Genomic DNA, 17920 nt, shown 5'->3' on the forward strand with positions numbered 1-17920 from the left:
AGATTTTGTCTTAGTCATTTAATTTATTGGATGAAATGTCTTTTAATACTGTATTAAAAATGTGATTTGAGCTTGAATAAGCTGTATAATGCTTCAATCCTTTGCATGACATTCTGACAAGAAACCATCCTCAGAGGACATCTTGCCCTAGATGCCCTCCAGGCTGATTCAGGTTCTCAGGAGAGCCCCCTAGTGATCAGGAGCAGGATCTGCACCAAGTGGGCTCCGGCAAGATCTAGCCGACTGCCAAGCCCTAGGGAAGACCTGGAGTGGCTCATGCAGGAATCAGCAGGAGGAGAGAAAAGGAGGAGGCATAGCTGGAGGCTGGAGAATCCTTCAGGCTCGAGCACACTCAACATCAGGGCCAGAAGCCTCACCAAAGTTCATGGGTGGACAGACGGCTACCCACAGACCCACAGGAGAGGGGAGGCTATGTGTTTGTCAGTGAGCATCTTCCTCCCAGCCTTGGCGCCATAGCTCCATAGCTATTAGGTAAAGCAGCCTGGAGAACTGGCCGGCTACCTGCGTGAAATAGTCCCATGGCCTGCTCCACGATTTCATTCCAGTATCTGTTTGAATGTTTCCTCGTCAGAAAGCACTTTCCTGATGTGTGTCTCAAATACCTTCCCTGTCCTCCTCACCACCAGGGCCCTCTCCTAACCTGCACTCCTGTTCCAGGATGCTGCTGGAATGGCCACCTAGGTGTGCTGCAGACATTTCATCCTATATCCCAAACTGAACTCATCGTCTTCCCTCCAGACAGCCTTCCCCTCCTCCTGGGCTCTGCATTTCAACGGATGCGGTCAGCACCTGGACACTTAAGCAGATGTTCTGGGCTCATCTCATCCTTGGCCCCTCCTCTCTCACCTCCCTCTCAGCCTCCCCCTCCTCCCCCCATTCCAGGCAGTCTCCAGGCCTGTGCATTCCCCTGATTAGGCCCTTCTTCCCTTACTTTTTAGTTCAGGTTCTCATTGTCTTTTATTTCTCATTTGGCCATTGAAATAACCTCTCTGCCTTCAGGTTTGCCTCCTCCAATTCATTCTGCACACCAAACCAGACCAGTCTTTCTAGCCCTATTCTGTGGCCTTCTACCTAGTAAATTTCCAGAATCTCTATCATGTATATGGTGAAATCCAACCTGGATCCTAGGGCCTCATCCCTTGCCATCCCCCACATGTTCACTGCTTCATGCACAGAAAGTTATTGTACATTTTAGAACATTCCACTTTCTTCCATGCCTTTGTAGCAATGCACATGCTGCTCCTTCTGACTGTGCCCCATCTTCCCAGACGTCCACTCTCCTCCTCAGCCTCCTTCCCCATAGATTTAGTTGCTCCTTCCTTTGAGTTTTCATAAAACTTTGCCTTATCTCTATTCAACAATGTTCTCATATATTTATTTCTCATAATAGTTTGTTCACCTATATATCTCCTCCACTAGACTGTAAAATCCTCAAGGGATAGGACAATATTTTTACTACTCTTTATATCTCCAGCATTTGTCATAATACCAAGCATAGATTTAATGGTTCAGTAAGCATTTGCTGAATGAATAAAAATTGTAAGGCATCAGTTAAATCAACAGCACTCAGAGGTTTTTCAGAATTGGAGCAGTAAAAGGATGGAACACTGCTTTGCTGCCCCACAGTATTCATTATTCAAGAATCTCCTTCCCCTCTTCTCATTTCCTAACAGAACCCTCATTTCCTTCAAGGAAATACCCCTCCATCAAGCAGCCCATATAGGAAATCTGACCTCATTCTCTGCTCCAGAATGTTCCAAAGGTCATGTCATTCCCATCACTTCTCAGTGATATGTCACAGAAGGACATATGACTGAATATGGACCTGTGTGACATGAGAACAGGTGTCCTGGGGGCTTCTTGAGCTTCCAGAAGCAACCCTTGTTCTCTTTCTCTAGACATGTCCACCTGCTACAATTCCAGGAGAAGGCCACCCATAGATGCTGGAAAAGCCAAGAGGATCTCAGGAAAATGGGGCAAGAGCCCCTGGGTTAAGCCAGCACTGAAGCCTGCCCTACCTCTGGACTTCCAATGATAAAGCCCAATAAACATATTTCTTGTTTAAGTCCTCTTGATATCTGTATACTGTTGTTCCTATTCATAATAAAAAACCATCTCAGTTGGGGAAAAGAAGATGGCAGAGTAGGAAGGCAAGGAGGAAACCTCCTCCCACACACACACAACAAGAAAGCAACTATAGCAAATACAACTAACTCTGAAAACAACCTGAACACTGCAGAACAGCCCACCTGCACCTGGTGAAGAAGAGAAGACCACACAGATAAGGGTAAAGTGCAGAGCCACAATGGAGCAGGACCCAAGCCCTTCCTCCATCTCAGCCCACAGATGGGGAGGGAGAGGAATGGAGCTGGTAGAGAACAGGTGCTCAGGAACTCTGCAAACCTGGCCCTGGAGATCTGCTCCAGGAGCACAAGCCCACACTGTACTGGGTTCTGGTGATAAGCAGGGCTGAACACCAGGGACCGGTAAAGCCTATAATTGATACATAAAAAATTTAAAAAGAGAAATCCAATCACAATATTAAAGAAAACCATCAAATAACAAGAGAAGGTTATAACAAAGGAAAAAGGATCAGAGAGGAATTATAAAAGCAACTAATTAATAAAACAGCAATATGTACATACCCATCAATAATCACCCTAAAGGTAAATGGACTGAATGCACCAATCAAAAGACACAGAGTCACTGAATGGATAAAAAAACAAGACCCATCTATATGCTGCTTACAAGAAACTCACCTCAAACCCAAAGACATGCACAGACTTAAAATCAAGGGATGGAAAAAGATATTTCACGCAAACAATAGGGAGAAAAAAGCAGGTGTTGCAGTACTAGTATCAGACAAAATAGACTTCAAAAAAAGAAAGGAACAAGAGATAAAGAAGGACACTACATAATGATAAACGGCTCAGTCCAACAAAAGGATATAACCATTATAAATATATATGCACCCAACACAGGAGCACCAGCATATGTGAAACAAATACTAACAGAACTAAAGGAGGAAATAGACTGCAATACATTTAATTTAGGAGACTTCAACACACCATTCACTCCAAAGGACAGATCCACCAGACAGAAAATAAGTAAGGACACAGAGGCACTGAACAACACACTAGAACAGATGGACCTAATAGACATCTATAGAACTCTACACCCAAAAGCAACAGGATACACATTCTTCTCAAGTGCACATGGAACATTCTCCAGAATAGACCACATACTAGGCCACAAAAAGAGCCTCAGTAAATGCAAAAAGATTAAAATCCTACCAACCAACTTTTCAGACCATGAAGGTATACAACTAGAAATAAATAGTACAAAAAAAGCAAAAAGGCTCAAAGACACATGGAGGCTTAACAACATGCTTCTAAATAGTCAATGGATCAATGACCAAATTAAAATGGAGATCCAGCAATATATGGAAATAAATGACAACAAGAACACAAAGCCCCAACTTCTGTGGGAAGCAGCGAAAGCAGTCTTAAGAGGAAAGTATATAGCAATCCAGGCATATTTAAAGAAGGAAGAACAAACCCAAATTAATAGTCTAATGTCACAATTATCAAAATTGGAAAAAGAAGAACAAATGAGGCCTAAAATCATCAGAAGGAGGGACATAATAAAGATCAGAGAAGAAATAAACAAAATTGAGAAGAATAAAACAATAGAAAAAAATCAATGAAACCAAGAGCTGGTTCTTTGAGAAAATAAACAAAATAGGTAAGCCTCTAGCCAGACTTATTAAGAGAAAAAGAGAATCAACACACATCAACAGGATCAGAAATGAGAAAGGAAACATCACGATGGACCCAACAGAAATACAAAGATTAGAGACTACTATGAAAACCTATATGCTAAGAAGCTGGAAAACCTAGAAGAAATGGACAACTTCCTAGAAAAATACAACCTTCCAAAACTGACCAAGGAAGAAACACAAAATCTAAACAAACCAATTACCAGCAAAGAAAGTGAAGCAGTAATCAAAAAACTACCCAAGAAAAAACACCCAGGCCAGATGGATTTACCACGGAATTTTATCAGACACACAGAGAAGATATAATACCCATTCTCCTTAAAGTTTTCCAAAAAATAGAAGAGGAGGGAATACTCCCAAACTCATTCTATGAAGCCAACATCACCCTAATACCAAAACCAGGCAAAGACCCCACCAAATAAGAAAATTACAGACCGATATCCCTGATGAACATAGATGCAAAAATACTCAATAAAATATTAGCAAACCGAATTCAAAAATATATCAAAAGGATCATACACCATGACTAAGTGGGATTCATCCCAGGGATGCAAGGATGGTACAACATTCGAAAATCCATCAACATCATCCACCACATAAACAAAAAGAAAGACAAAAACCACATGATCATCTCCATAGATGCTGAAAAAGCATTTGACAAAGATCAACATCCATTCATGATAAAAACTCTCGGCAAAATGGGTATAGAGGGCAAGTACCTCAACATAATAAAGGCCATATATGATAAACCCACAGCCAACATCATACTGAACAGCAAGAAGCTGAAAGCTTTTCCTCTGAGATCGGGAACAAGACAAGGATGCCCACTCTCCCCACTGTTATTTAACATGTACTGGAGGTCCTAACCACGGCAATTAGACAAAACAAAGAAATACAAGGAATCCAGATTGGTAAAGAAAAAGTTAAACTGTCACTATTTGCAGATGACATGATGTTGTACATAAAAAACCCTAAAGACTCCACTCCAAAACTACTAGAACTGATACTGGAATACAGTAAAGTTGCAGGATACAAAATTAACACACAGAAATCTGTGGCTTTCCTATACACTAACAACGAGCCAATAGAAAGAGAAATCAGGAAAATAATTCCATTCACAATTGCATCAAAAAGAATAAAATACCTAGGAATAAACCTAACCATAGAAGTGAAGGACCTATACCCTTAAAACTATAAGACACTCTTAAGAGAAATTAAAGGGGACACTAACAAATGTAAACTCATCCCAAGCTCTTGGCTAGGAAGAATTAATATTGTCAAAATGGCCATCCTGCCCAAAGCAATATACAGATTTGATGCAATCCCTATCAAAATACTAACAACATTCAGGAACAAATAGTTCAAAAATTCATATGGAAACACCAAAGACCCCGAATAGCCAAAGCAATCCTGAGAAAGAAGAATAAAGTGGCAGGAATCTCACACCCCAACTTCAAGCTTTACTACAAAGCCGTAGTAATCAAGACAATTTGGTACTGGCACAAGAACAGAGCCACAGACAAGTGGAACAGATTCAAGACTCCAGACATTAACCCAAACATATATGGTCAATTAATATTTGAAAAAGGAGCCATGGACATACAATGGGGAAATGACAGTCTCTTCAACAGACGGTGCTGGCAAAACTGGACAGCTACATGTAGGAGAATGAAACTGGACCATTGTCTAACCCCATATACAAAGGTAAACTCAAAATGGATCAAAGACCTGAATGTAAGTCATGAAACCATAAAACTCTTAGAAAAAAACATAGGCAAAAATCTCTTGGACATAAACATGAGTGACTTCTTCATGAATACATCTCCCCGGGCAAGGAAAACAAAAGCAAAAATGAACAAGTGGGACTATACCAAGCTGAAAAGCTTCTGTACAGCAAAGGACACCATCAATAGAACAAAAAGGTATCCTACAGTATGGGAGAATATATTCATAAATGACAGATCCCGATAAAGGGTTGACATCCAAAATACCTCAACAAACAAAAAGCAAATAATCCAATCAAAAAATGGGCACAGGATCTGAACAGACACTTCTCCAAAGAAGAAATTCAGATGGCAAACAGGCACATGAAAAAATGCTCCATATGGCTAGTCATCAGAGAAATGCAAATTAAAACCACAATAAGATATCACCTCACACCAGTTAGGATGGCCACCATCCACAAGACAAACAACAACAAATGTTGACAAGGCTGTGGAGAAAGGGGAACCCTCCTACACTGCTGGTGGGAATGTAAATTAGTTCAACCATTGTGGAAAGCAGTATGGAGGTTCCTCAAAAAATTCAAAATAGAAATACCATTAGATTCAGGAATTCCACTTCTAGGAATTTACCCAGGAGTGCAGCAGCCCAGTTTAAAAAAGACATATGCACTCCTCTGTTTATTGCAGCACTATTTACAATAGCCAAGAAAGGGAGGCAACCTAAGTGTCCATCAGTAGATGAACAGATAAAGAAGATGTGGTGCATCTACACAATGGAATATTATTCAGCCACAAGAAGAAAACAAACCCTACCATTTGCAACAACATAGATGGAGCTAGAGGGCATTATGCTCAGTGAAATTAGCCAGGTGGAGAAAGACAAGTACCAAATGATTTCACTCATCTGTGGAGTATAAGAACAAAAGAAAAACTGAAGGAACAAAACAGCAGCAGAATCACAGAACCCAAGAATGGACTAACAGGTACCAAAGGGAAAGGGACTGGGGAGGATGGGTGGGTAGGGAGGGATAAGGGTGGGGAAGAAGAAAGGGGGTATTATAATTAGCATGTATAATGTGGCGGGTGAGGGAAAGGGGAGGGATTTGCAACAGAGAGAAGACAAGTAGTGATTCTACAGCATCTTACTATGCTGACGGACAGTGGGGTTTGTGAGGGGGACTTGGGGTAGGGGAGAGCCGAGTAACATAATGGTTCTTCATGTAATTGTAGATTAATGATAACAAAATTTAAAAAATTAAAAATAAAAGATTGTATATCAACATTACTTGAATAACAAAAAAATCTCACCTGGAACATACAATCAAAGTAATATATGTGCCTGTGTGTTTGAAAACTACAGCTTAATCACTCATGTCCTGCTTGATTCTCCAAAACTAAACCATACTCATATCACCCATCCCATCTGACTTTGAAATGGAGTGTAGATTAAGAAAATTGGAGCAACTGGTGTTAGCTCAAGTCCACTCCACAATAAATCAGCTGACAGATTCATTCACATTTTGACAAAGCTTGTCTAACAGTTGACCTCCTGGTGATTATAAGGACAGAGGTAGGACAGGACTGAGTGCAGGTTCAAATTTCCCTCACTGTTCACTGCCCTATGCTTTCTTCCCTGGATTGATTACTACAGTTTAGTGGTATGTCCATCACTCTTTTCATTGGTTGTCTTCAAAAAATTTAAGCCTGCAATAATAACATTCGTGGTTCTTAACCATGAAAGGAAGAGCCCATACTGAACTTGGAAGCTAAGAGAGTAAAAACAAGTATATGTGGGCCCTCAGCTCAGAATGGTCTTGGATTGGTCAAAATAACTGCCTAGATCGGTATTCACTTAGGAAAACAAACCCCCTGGAGGATATTTTAAGGGGAAAAGATCTAATGCAGGGAACCCGTTAGAAAAGTGGTAGAAGGACTGGAAGAACAGAAGAGAAACCAGGTGGTGTGGCTTTGGAGCCAGCAGGAGGAGGGGGCTGTACCCAAAGATAGGAAGCTGCTGGTGGTGCCGCCTGGGAGCTGGCACACTCGGCTTTTGTGCTGCAGAGCTGCTCCCACCGCTGCTGGTGGGCGGTAGCCACAGATCCCACATGCCTGCTGGTGCCACGGAGCTGCCACAAAGTGGCTGGAATCTGAGCTGCCTGCAGTCACACTTAGCACCCGCTGCAGCCAGAGGCGCCACTGCCATCAAGGAGATGCTCCCATCCTCCCAACTTTCAGCCTCCTTCGGTGGGAGGGCCAGCCAGCCCAACAAGGAGAGAATGCCCTTGACAGACTCCAAGCTCCCGCGGAAGAGGCCAGAATGTGGAAGGGTGCATGCGGCACTTTCCCACCCATGCCATTAAGAATTACACTGAGAATGACAAAATGGCAGAGGAATGTTCAAGGCTACGTCATGTGTTTGTGCAAGGGGATCATATAACCCAAGCAGAGGAGCTCAGAACTATAAAGAGGCCAGGGTCAAATCTCGCAGATGGCATCTCAAGGGTGGAAGCCACAGTACGGTCCTCACTGTCAGGCAGTCCCACAAATGCATGGAGTTTAAAGGAGTACTCAGATTTGTTCATTTCCCTTCCCGCTGCTCGCCAGTCCCACCATCTTTCTTCCTTCCATTTAGCCTGCCTTCTTTTCTTTCCCCAGCACCCACCCCCATCTTTTTTAATCAATCCTACGATGTCTCCCCACTACCCACCTCCACAGATCTCTTGAAGGGCAGGCTTGGGTATTTTGAGCCTCCTTACCAAACAGTCAAATAATCTTCCTCTTGTCACTACTAACCACTCTTACACCAAGAGCACAGTGTTACTATGCGAATAGAAGCTGTATTTCCCCTCATTTTCCTAAACCTACCTTCCAAGGTATGAGACGGAAGACGCTAGAGGAAGTCTGGTTACTAGACTTGGTTTGGAAAGACGTCAAGTTGCTCCAAACCATACCTTTTGTTTCTGAATGTGTTGCTTTGAGGTGTCCAGGACCTGCATCCCTGGAAACATCTTGCTCATCTGCATCCTCACACTAACACCCTGTCCCTGAGCAGCAGTGAGTTCCAATCAAGTACCGCCCTCTCTTCCTGCTTTCTGTACAAACGCTTGGGAATTTAAGCCAAAGCACTAAAGTTGTGTTATTTAAGGATCATCTCCAAGGTAATGGATGCTAAAGCCAGTGTGTGGGTGACCATGAATATTTCATTCAACTCCCACTCTCTTCTAGAGGCCAATGGTGAGTAAAGATGGTAAAATGCAAGCATGATACCTTCCCTGCTTATTTCACCTCTGAGCCCTAAGAGACTCACTTCACAGAAAATAAAACCCTACTTAGCCAGTCTCACATAACAGATGCAGCGTGCAGATCCAGACCCACCGCATCAGAGAGAGGGACCAGGAACCATGAAGCAGCACATGGCAGGAGTGTGGCTGCATGTCAAGGGGCACCATGGAGCATGAGCTCCACTTGGGCTTCTCCCTCTCTGCCCAGACACCTGCTGTTCTCCCAGAGCCTCCTGGAAAGAGGCAGGGAGGTTGGGGGCAACAACTTGCACATGCCCAGAATCACCAGGAAGGCTTATTAAAATGCAGACTGTGGGGCCCACTTCTGAGTCCCTATTTCTGCATATTTGAGGCCAAGCCCAAGAACTTGGATTCCAGCAAGTTCCCAGGACTGTTGATATTGCCGATGGGTGGTCCGCTCTCTAAGACCCTCTTCCCTAGACCCTCACTGCTCGAGTAGTGGAGAGCCACTCTGCGAGGTGGTAGCAAACTGCCACCCGTCCTCCCACCTGCCCTGTCTGAGAGTGCTTGGCTAGGGGAGCGCTTGGCTGGTCCTTTCGAGTCCTCACATTTCCATGCTAGAGAAAGTGCATATAAATTGAGAGGTTTCAAAGAAGGAAGGAAGGAAAGAGGAAAGGGAGGGAGGGAGGTGGGAAGAAAGGAAGGTGGGAAGAAAGGAAGGTGGGAAGGAAGGAAGTGGGAATGGGGGCAAGGAAGGAGGGAGGAGGAGAGAATGGAAAGAAGGAAAAAAAAAGGAAAAGAACCACCTTCGGTCTCCTGCCTGTTTGGGGCTTCCTTTTTTTTCCCACAAAATTTTTATTGATGAAATTAACAGTGTAATAGTAATTGAGTAATAATTTTTCCTACTACAAGTCAATTAATGAAAAGAATGGAATTCCAATGGGACAGACAAACATTTTGTTTACTTGGGGTTCAAAACTAATGTTTCCTATCATCAAATTAATTACAAAAGTTCAGCTGTAAAAACCATTCTTAGTTCACAAGCCATAAAAAAAAGCAGTGGGCCACCTTTGGCCAGTGGGTTGTAATTGGCTTATCCCTCTTATAAACTGAGGATTCTTAAGACTATTCATAAATCAAGGTAAGCATACAGGTGAATGACTAAAACAAGTATGAAGGCTATATTTGTTTTAAACAAGTGTTGAGTATTATTTTGTAACACATGGTGGCAAAATGTAGCTTAATGTAGCATTAATGTTTGTAATTTGTGAATATTTTTTAAATGTACCTCTTTAAATATTTGTATGCTCATTGTTAATATACCATTGGTTTATTTTGAAAGAATGGAGAAATTTGAAACAGAAAAGAGATTAAAACTACCAAAGAGTGATGTGCTGCCTAGTACATCGTTACCTGACGTCCATGAGACAGAAGATGCAAAGTACAGATCAGGCAACTGTGGAAAATCTAAATGAACTGCGCCAAGATCTGTCAAAATTCCTAAATGAAATAAGGGATTTACTTGGCTTTTGGACTTCTAAATATGCTGTTTTATCCAAGAAATTAACCATTTTCTAAGTCATGTAGAGAATAATTTTCAATAATAAATCTGAAAGACTACATTTGCATTACTTGCAATTAAATCAATAAGATACTATATTGAAATAATTACATAAAAGCAATTCTTTAAAATATTTATAGCATAAATATGTTGTGTAAAATGTGCATATAGAATTAGTTTTTTAAAACCCTCATAGTGGATTTTTGCAGAAGCTAACAGATCAAATAGTTTTGTTTGCATGATGCTTGGTGTTCTAATTTGCACAGCGCTTTAAATTTTTTCTTTTTTTTCTTTTTTTCTTTTTTTTTATTTTGGTATCATTAATCTACAATTACATGAGGAACATTATGTTTACTAGACTCCTCCCGTCACCAAGTCCCCCCCACCTACCTACCCCATTAGTCACTGTCCATCACAGTAGTAAGATGCTGTAAAATCACTATTTGTCTTCTCTGTGTTGCACAGCCCTTCCCATGCCCCCACCCACATTATACATGCTAATGGTAGGCCCCCTTTCTTCTCCCCCCTCTTCTCCCTCCCTTCCCACCCATCCTCCCCAGTCTCTTTCCTTTTGGTAACTGTTAGTCCATTCTTGTGTTCTGTGAGTCTGCTGCTGTTTTGTTCCTTCTGTTTTGCTTTGTTGTTATACTCCACAAATGAGTGAAATCATTTGGTACTTGTCTTTCTCCACCTGGCTTATTTCACTGAGCATAATGCCCTCTAGTTCCATCCATGTTGTTGCAAATGGTAGGGTTTGTTTTCTTCTTGTGGCTGAATAATATTCCATTGTGTATATGTACCACATCTTCTTTATCTATTCATCTACTGATGGACACTTAGGTTGCTTCCATTTCTTGGCTATTATAAATAGTGCTGCAATAAACATAGGGGTGCATCTGTCTTTTTCAAACTGGAGTGCTGCATCCTTGGGGTAAATTCCTAGAAGTTGGATTCCTGGGTCAAATGGTATTTCTATTTTGAGCTTTTTGAGGAACCTCCATACTGCTTTCCACAATAGTTGAACTAATTTACATTCCCATCAGCAGTGTAGAAGGGTTTCCCTTTCTCCACAACCTCGCCAACATTTGGTGTTGTCTGTCTTGTGGATGGTGGCCATCCTAACTGGTGTGAGGTGATATCTCATTGTGGTTTAAATTTGCATTTCTCTGATGACTAGCAATGTGGAGCATCTTTACATGTGTCTGTTGGCCATCAGAATTTCTTCTTTGGAGAAGTGTCTGTTCAGCCGGGGCTTCTTTTCCCTGGGTTGTGGATTAGAGAACAAAAGGACCTTAGAACATGCTGTGCCGGCCCGGTCACTTCCAGGCCTCTGCTGGCATGCTCATCTCTCTCCACCCACCCCCAGTGCTCCCACTCAGGCCCTTTGCCCAGCACCCTGCACCATCCTTCAGGTCTCCACCTGCATGTCACTGCCCCTGCTGGACTGTAACCATCTGCTTATTTAGCTGTCTCTCCGATGAGCTGGTGGCACATTAGGGATGGAGGGATGGGGTGGCTGGGCAGGACCTGTCCACAGTGCTCTGTGTAGTGCTCAGCACTATGTAATGGTTGTTGAATGAATAAATAGGAAACAGCCAGGGGAGGAAGTAGTCATGGAAAAGGGGCCCTGAGCGCAAACCGCACAGTCCAACACCTGCATTTCACAGGTAAGAACACTTACAGAAGGCAGGACTGTCATTCTCATCCCCTCCCCAACCCCCTCCCACTGCCTCCCACGATGAAAGAGTCTAGAAATCCTAATAGGCATCAGTCTTTCAACAAACTTAAGCCAAAGCCTAGGCCTCTCTGCTTTTGTTTACTTATGCCCAGACTTGTAGCACTACTATATTCTCGGCCCTGCAGGCATGACCACAGACTACACCAAGGCCCCAGTGCCTGAGGACAGACTACCTTTGTCCCTCATCTGAACAGGCTGTTCACACACAGTTGTCCTTAATCCTCTAAATTCCTTTCCAACCCACAGATGCAGACCTCTTTATACACTATCCCCATGCATAACATGTTTTGCATGTTTCTAAATTAGAGAACAGTGTATCCAATTCTAAAATCCTCAACACAATAAATTAACGAGCATTTACCAGGTAGGTACTTAAAAAGTCCCCAGAAATGTGGGGACTATGAAGTATAAGAAATGAGCCAGAGACTGGCAAATCAGTGCTTATCTTCACTTCGGCAAGAGACCGTTTCTGGCCTTGACTCTCACATGATTCATCTGTCACCTAATTCTGATGTCCATCCAGGCATTAAATGGATTTTAGGTCTCTTAACCTAAAACCTTCTGCCACCCCATTTATTATACCTAGAACACAAAGGTAGAGTGGGGCTTACTAAATATTTGTCCCAGACGATGCTATCTTCAGTCTGAATACCTATGGGATTGCTGGACAATCAGGAACCACTGGGTCTTGTAGGAAGCCTGCACCCTAGGTCTTTCTCCTGGCCTTCCCTGCCCACACAACTTCCTGCCTGTCACCTGCTAAGAAAAGCTGAATGAGGGCTCACTTAGCAGCTTGTGCTTTTCAGCAATCACTGTTTGCTGCCCTTTCGTTGGAAAACGTTTGGAACTGACTGCCCGTGCATGTGGAGAAAAGAATAAAGAGGTCAAGGTGTGGCACACCGCCTTAGCTGTGTGCAACTCACAGCTGGCTGGCCCTGGGCACGAACTGTGAATGCTCCGTGGTGAGGTCCAAGCTACATATTCTGATATAACTATTAAAATTTCAGTAATTTCAGTTCATCTCTTTATAGAATGGATCATTTTCATTTAAAAAAAAAAAAACAGGAAGCCAGCTTAGAGGCATGAATCATTTTCCTTTCAAAGAGTTCAAAGGAGAAGGGAATTAATGAGTATTGAGGTTTACCTTCACAACCCTATGAGATAGAAAACAGGTGTGGGATAGAACATGGCACTGGAATTAGGTAACAAACTCATTCAAGGGCCCCAAAAGGCAGGAAGCCTAGATATGCCCCAGCCTGTGTGAATCCCATGCCTCAGATGAGACCAGCAAGCAGCCAGAGTTTAAGACCTTGGCATATGAGCCTTCTAAAAACACGTGTGTGTGTGTTCAGGATTTCTGTTGGGGAGGAGTAGCTAACGAAGACATTCTAGTTTCCCAGGTCAGCCCATGCCCCGTCACCCCGGGGCTGACGCCCGGCCGGCGTACCCCGATGCAGCTGTGCCAGCTGCGTACATCTGCATTGAGTCATCCGGGCTCCAGGTCAACCAGCTGGTGCCTGTGCCGCCACTTGTTAAACAGTTTTAATGAAACCCTTGTGCCATTTGCCTGAGTATTTGGCTGTGTGAGAACACGAGGGAACCAATTTTTCAAGAGCTCTGACATGAGCATTAAGAAAGGAGAGGTGACCAAGGAAAATTTATGGAGTTGAATATATCTATAAGAACATATTAGATATACCAAGTCATACTCATAATTGCACTGTAAAGAGGTATTTAAAAAGGTATTTAGCCGCCTTCTGCCTTCTGAGAATTGGCCACTTCTATACTCCAATGCAGTCCTTCGTGGTCCTTCAAAACTTGTCAAGGTCAATCCACCACAATCTATAAAATGTCTGGGATTTTTGTCTTCCTTTCTTTTCTCAAAAGATAAGGCAGGAAACAGGAAAGCTTGTAGAATAGGAAATTGCATCCCTACCTATCTCCTTCCTCAGATGCGTCACTCTCCTTGCAGCCCTTGTGTTTCCAAAGCCCTTTTGAACAGTCTATATAGGTTATGCATTAACAACTGGGCTCAGATGTCAAAACCCCCTACCTGTGGTGAGCGTGATAAGCTCGACAGGCAGGCAGACAAGGATGAGCACCAGCACAGCCTACAGCCTCCCTGCTTCCCTTTAGTGCTGGAGTGAATCCGGGCAGCACTTGTCCTCATGCTCTGAGTCTGAGCCAAGCAAAAAATCTCATTCCTCCTTGCAACACTGGCTTGAATTAGGCCACACGCAAGGTCCTTGAGTGCTCAGATCTCATTTCTGCTTTATTCTGAGTCCTTTCATCACCTGATGGTGACAGACCAACTCAATAGAAGGGCACTGAGTTGACAGCAAGGGAACAAACCTCTGTTCAGCTTGTAGTGTGACATCTTCAGTCCAGTCCTAAATCTGCCACTCTTCTCCTTGTGGCACAGTATCCCTCCTCACCGCCAGCCCCGGTCACATGCACACCACTGCCCATAGGACAGGCAGACACTCCCGCAAGAGAGGGCCATTTCCTACCTGAAAGTTGAGCAGTGGACTGTAACTTCCTGGAGAAATAAGATATCACTAGGCCCGTAGCTCAAAACGAAAAGAATGCTCTATAGAATGCACTGTATTTTGTTAAAATGTTTACTTTACTTAATTTTCCCAAAGAATAGTCAAGAGCTCACCCCCTTCCTGAGGAAGCCACCTAAGCAGATGACTAGTACTTCCACGCCAAGTGACTGTGTTATCCTGCCTTCCTGGAGCCTGCTTCCTGACTTTTGAAAATACAAGACACCAAAGAATAAAGTTTCCAGTTTGCAGGCTTCACCTTCCTCTCAATGCAAAAGAGAGCTTAAATGAAACATGTCACAAATCCTGTATTTATGAGAAGGTGACATTTGCTCACTTCAAGGGAAGTTAAAAATCCCAGTGTGATGTGGAGGAACCAATGAAAAGATATGTAGCCACATAGAGTTGACTTGAGGTCTAATTTAAAGTGGTCTAAGTACATACAGACAATAAGTTATAGATGTGCACCATTTTAGGAAAAATCCTTTCAACAAATATTTTGCTATGAGTCTAAATGTGACATGATGTCAGTTCTGCTACACACTGGATACACAGGGCAATTTTTGAACAAAAACATAAATTAGGGTGGTGTTCCCTGTCTTTTTTTAAAATGTGGGCATGGAACACTAGCACATGCCAAGAATTTTATTGTTTCCTAGTTCTGCTTTAAACTGAGCAAGTAGAACAAGTCTAATGGTGATGGCTGATCAATGGTCTGAAGAGAAAGGCAGCTTACCCAGGCAATTCATCTAAGCCAGTCACGGGCTGAGTCCCACAGAAATCCAACCCGTTATTTTATAGGCATATCACACATATTTTTCACTGAAAATAAATTCGTATTACACATGAAGCACTGACACGAACTCTACGCCAATTTACAGGAAGTGATACATAGTTTTGAAGCATGATCTAAAATAAATGCAAACAGATACAAATACTGTTTGCATTTTAAATAAACAATGGAGTGGTCAACTTGGCAAGGAGGAAGACTTTATCACTGATATTGTTTAGAATTACTGGTGCAGGTACTAATAAAAAGCAGATTGGCTGTTAGTCCACTTTATTATTGATTTTAAGCCTTTCTGCTCGTCTCTGGGGCAGACCATTCCTCACCCATTGGTATGCCCCAGTCTTGGTAACTACTTCAAATTATTTTTAAACAAGGCAAGTATAAATGAATGAAAGCAAATATACCTAGAAAATAATATATACCTAGAAGACATATTTAGAAACCTCAGAAAACAATTGCTTATAGGAAATCTTATTAAAACCAATCTACAGCTGCTATCAGTCATTGCTTAAGCTTCTTCCATTTCCTTATTTTGCTTTAGAAAGATAAAGTTAACTTACCTCTCAATCAAAATTGAACAGCCACCCTTTGTTGGAATTTTGGCAGAGCCTCGCTCAGCCTTTCCAATGCAGCCTTCAACTGAACTTTCTGCTTTGGGAGACTGCCCCACCCCTACGCCAGGAGATTCTGTGAATGCAGATTCCAGCATAATAGCTGTTAACCCAAATGAAGATAGTAAGAATCTCTTGTTAAAAGTTGTCAGCTTTATATAAGATTGCAAATTTAAATGCCAGGCCAGTGATGCAAATAAGTAAAAAAATTAGGGACTGGGCTCAGGCAAAGGAGACACAGAGAGGATGTGCATTTGAAAAAGCTCTTGCACCCGTGCCAGAGCACAGGGATATCATGGTGGTAATGACAGTGTGTTGCTGACATGTTATGTTTTAGGGTTTTTTGGGTTTTTGTTCTATTTTGTCTTGTTTTACTGTTATGGTTTTTGCTTTTGTTTGTTTTGGAGATTGAGTTTTATCTGTTTCCATTTTGCACTGGAAGGAGTAATTCCCCTAACTGGGGGAAGTGGCAGAACTGCAGCCTACTGAGGTTGGAAGATCTATTTAGAAACCTCAGAAGACCCTTACACATAAGAAGTCTTATTTAAACTACTCTAAAAATGTGGTTGTTCTAGTATTTTCTTAATGATATTCAGAAAAAAAGATTCCACGATTTCCTAAAGTGGGACATTTTAATCAAGACTATAATGAGGCTCTGGAACAGTGCTTTTTTATTCCACCTTTATTTATAATTTTTAATTCTACTTGGACTCAAAAGTTATTTAGGAAAGTGTTTTATAATTTCTATTATTGGTTGTAGTTTCTGTTCTATTGATTTTTAGTTTTCAGAAAATCTAATTTCTTTTCCTTAAGATCTATTCTAGGTCATTTTAATATTTCCATGGATGCTAAAAATATCAGTGTGCATGTGTGTATACACACACACACATACATATATATGTAGTATATATATGTATATACACACACACTATATATGGCTATATATATATGAGAATAACCATTATTGATGTTCAGATTCTCTTTCAATTTCTAACACTATCTACTATGTATATTTAGCAGTGATATTATTTGTTTCATAAGGGTTTGTGACAGTTATATACTTTTGACAATAATTCATTTTATCAGCTTAAAAGTTCCCATAACCTTAATTTGTTCCCTAAATTCTACATTATCTATTTGCATTACATGCTTTTTTTTCATTATCTGACATATCTATACCCCATCCTTTTACATTTAAACATTTGCTTCACTTTGTTTTAGGTCTACTGTTTTTCAACAGCATAAAGTTGGACTCTGATTTCTGGTTCAATGTGGTAACTCTACTTGTTTTAGTGAAGATAATATACATTTATATTTATGATTGCCACTGATCTGGTTGTTCTTATTTTTATCACAGTATTCTTGATGCTTTCTTGACTCTAATTTAGTTTTATGTGTTTTACTATCCAGATTCCTCTTTTTTTAATGCTTGTTCGGTTTGTTTTGATTTATATTCTGCAGGGTTCTGGAAATTAGTTTGTTCTAAATAACTTAATACGTGTAAATAATTCTTTAGCCTATATTTCTCTGTCAGAACCAATAAAATATTGTATTTTCACAGTTTCCCATAGTTGAGATAAGAAATTAACAAGCACATTTCTTCCAGTCTCTTATCCACTTCTTGTTCTGTTTCATTGTTATTGTTGATGCAAGCTGGACTTTGAAATTCAGATTATTGTTGATTTCATTTTATATATTCTCTTTAAAGAAGATTATGGGACATTTGCATTCAGCTTTTTTTTCACCTCAGTTCTGCTTTTGCTGCCTTCAATTTAATTGTTTATTCTGCAATTCCATTCTATCTGTGAGCAACCCTCTCTCAGTTCTTCTAACTTCCTTTTTATCTTACCCAACTGCCTTTTAATTTCTGCTCTTTTTTACGTCTGGCTTTCTCTCATGATCCACAGAG

At 41.5% G+C, this 17920-nt stretch overlaps 1 long non-coding RNA gene across 2 annotated transcripts in view; it reads right to left on the bottom strand.

The window, feature by feature from the left end:
* The window catches only part of LOC118973844 (uncharacterized), a 136893-nt gene that overhangs the window by 88636 nt on the left and 30337 nt on the right, over positions 1-17920 (bottom strand). The window contains exon 4 of one of the 2 annotated variants that reach the window (XR_005063375.2): positions 10643-11588. The exons of the other annotated variant lie outside the window; for it this stretch is intronic. This is a non-coding gene — a long non-coding RNA (uncharacterized lncRNA). Of the gene's footprint in view, positions 1-10642; positions 11589-17920 lie in introns of those variants that run through there. 2 annotated transcript variants of the gene reach the window in all.

The sequence above is a fragment of the Manis javanica genome, chromosome 1, assembly GCF_040802235.1.
Source record: "Manis javanica isolate MJ-LG chromosome 1, MJ_LKY, whole genome shotgun sequence".
In the NCBI taxonomy this organism is placed as follows: domain Eukaryota; kingdom Metazoa; phylum Chordata; class Mammalia; order Pholidota; family Manidae; genus Manis; species Manis javanica.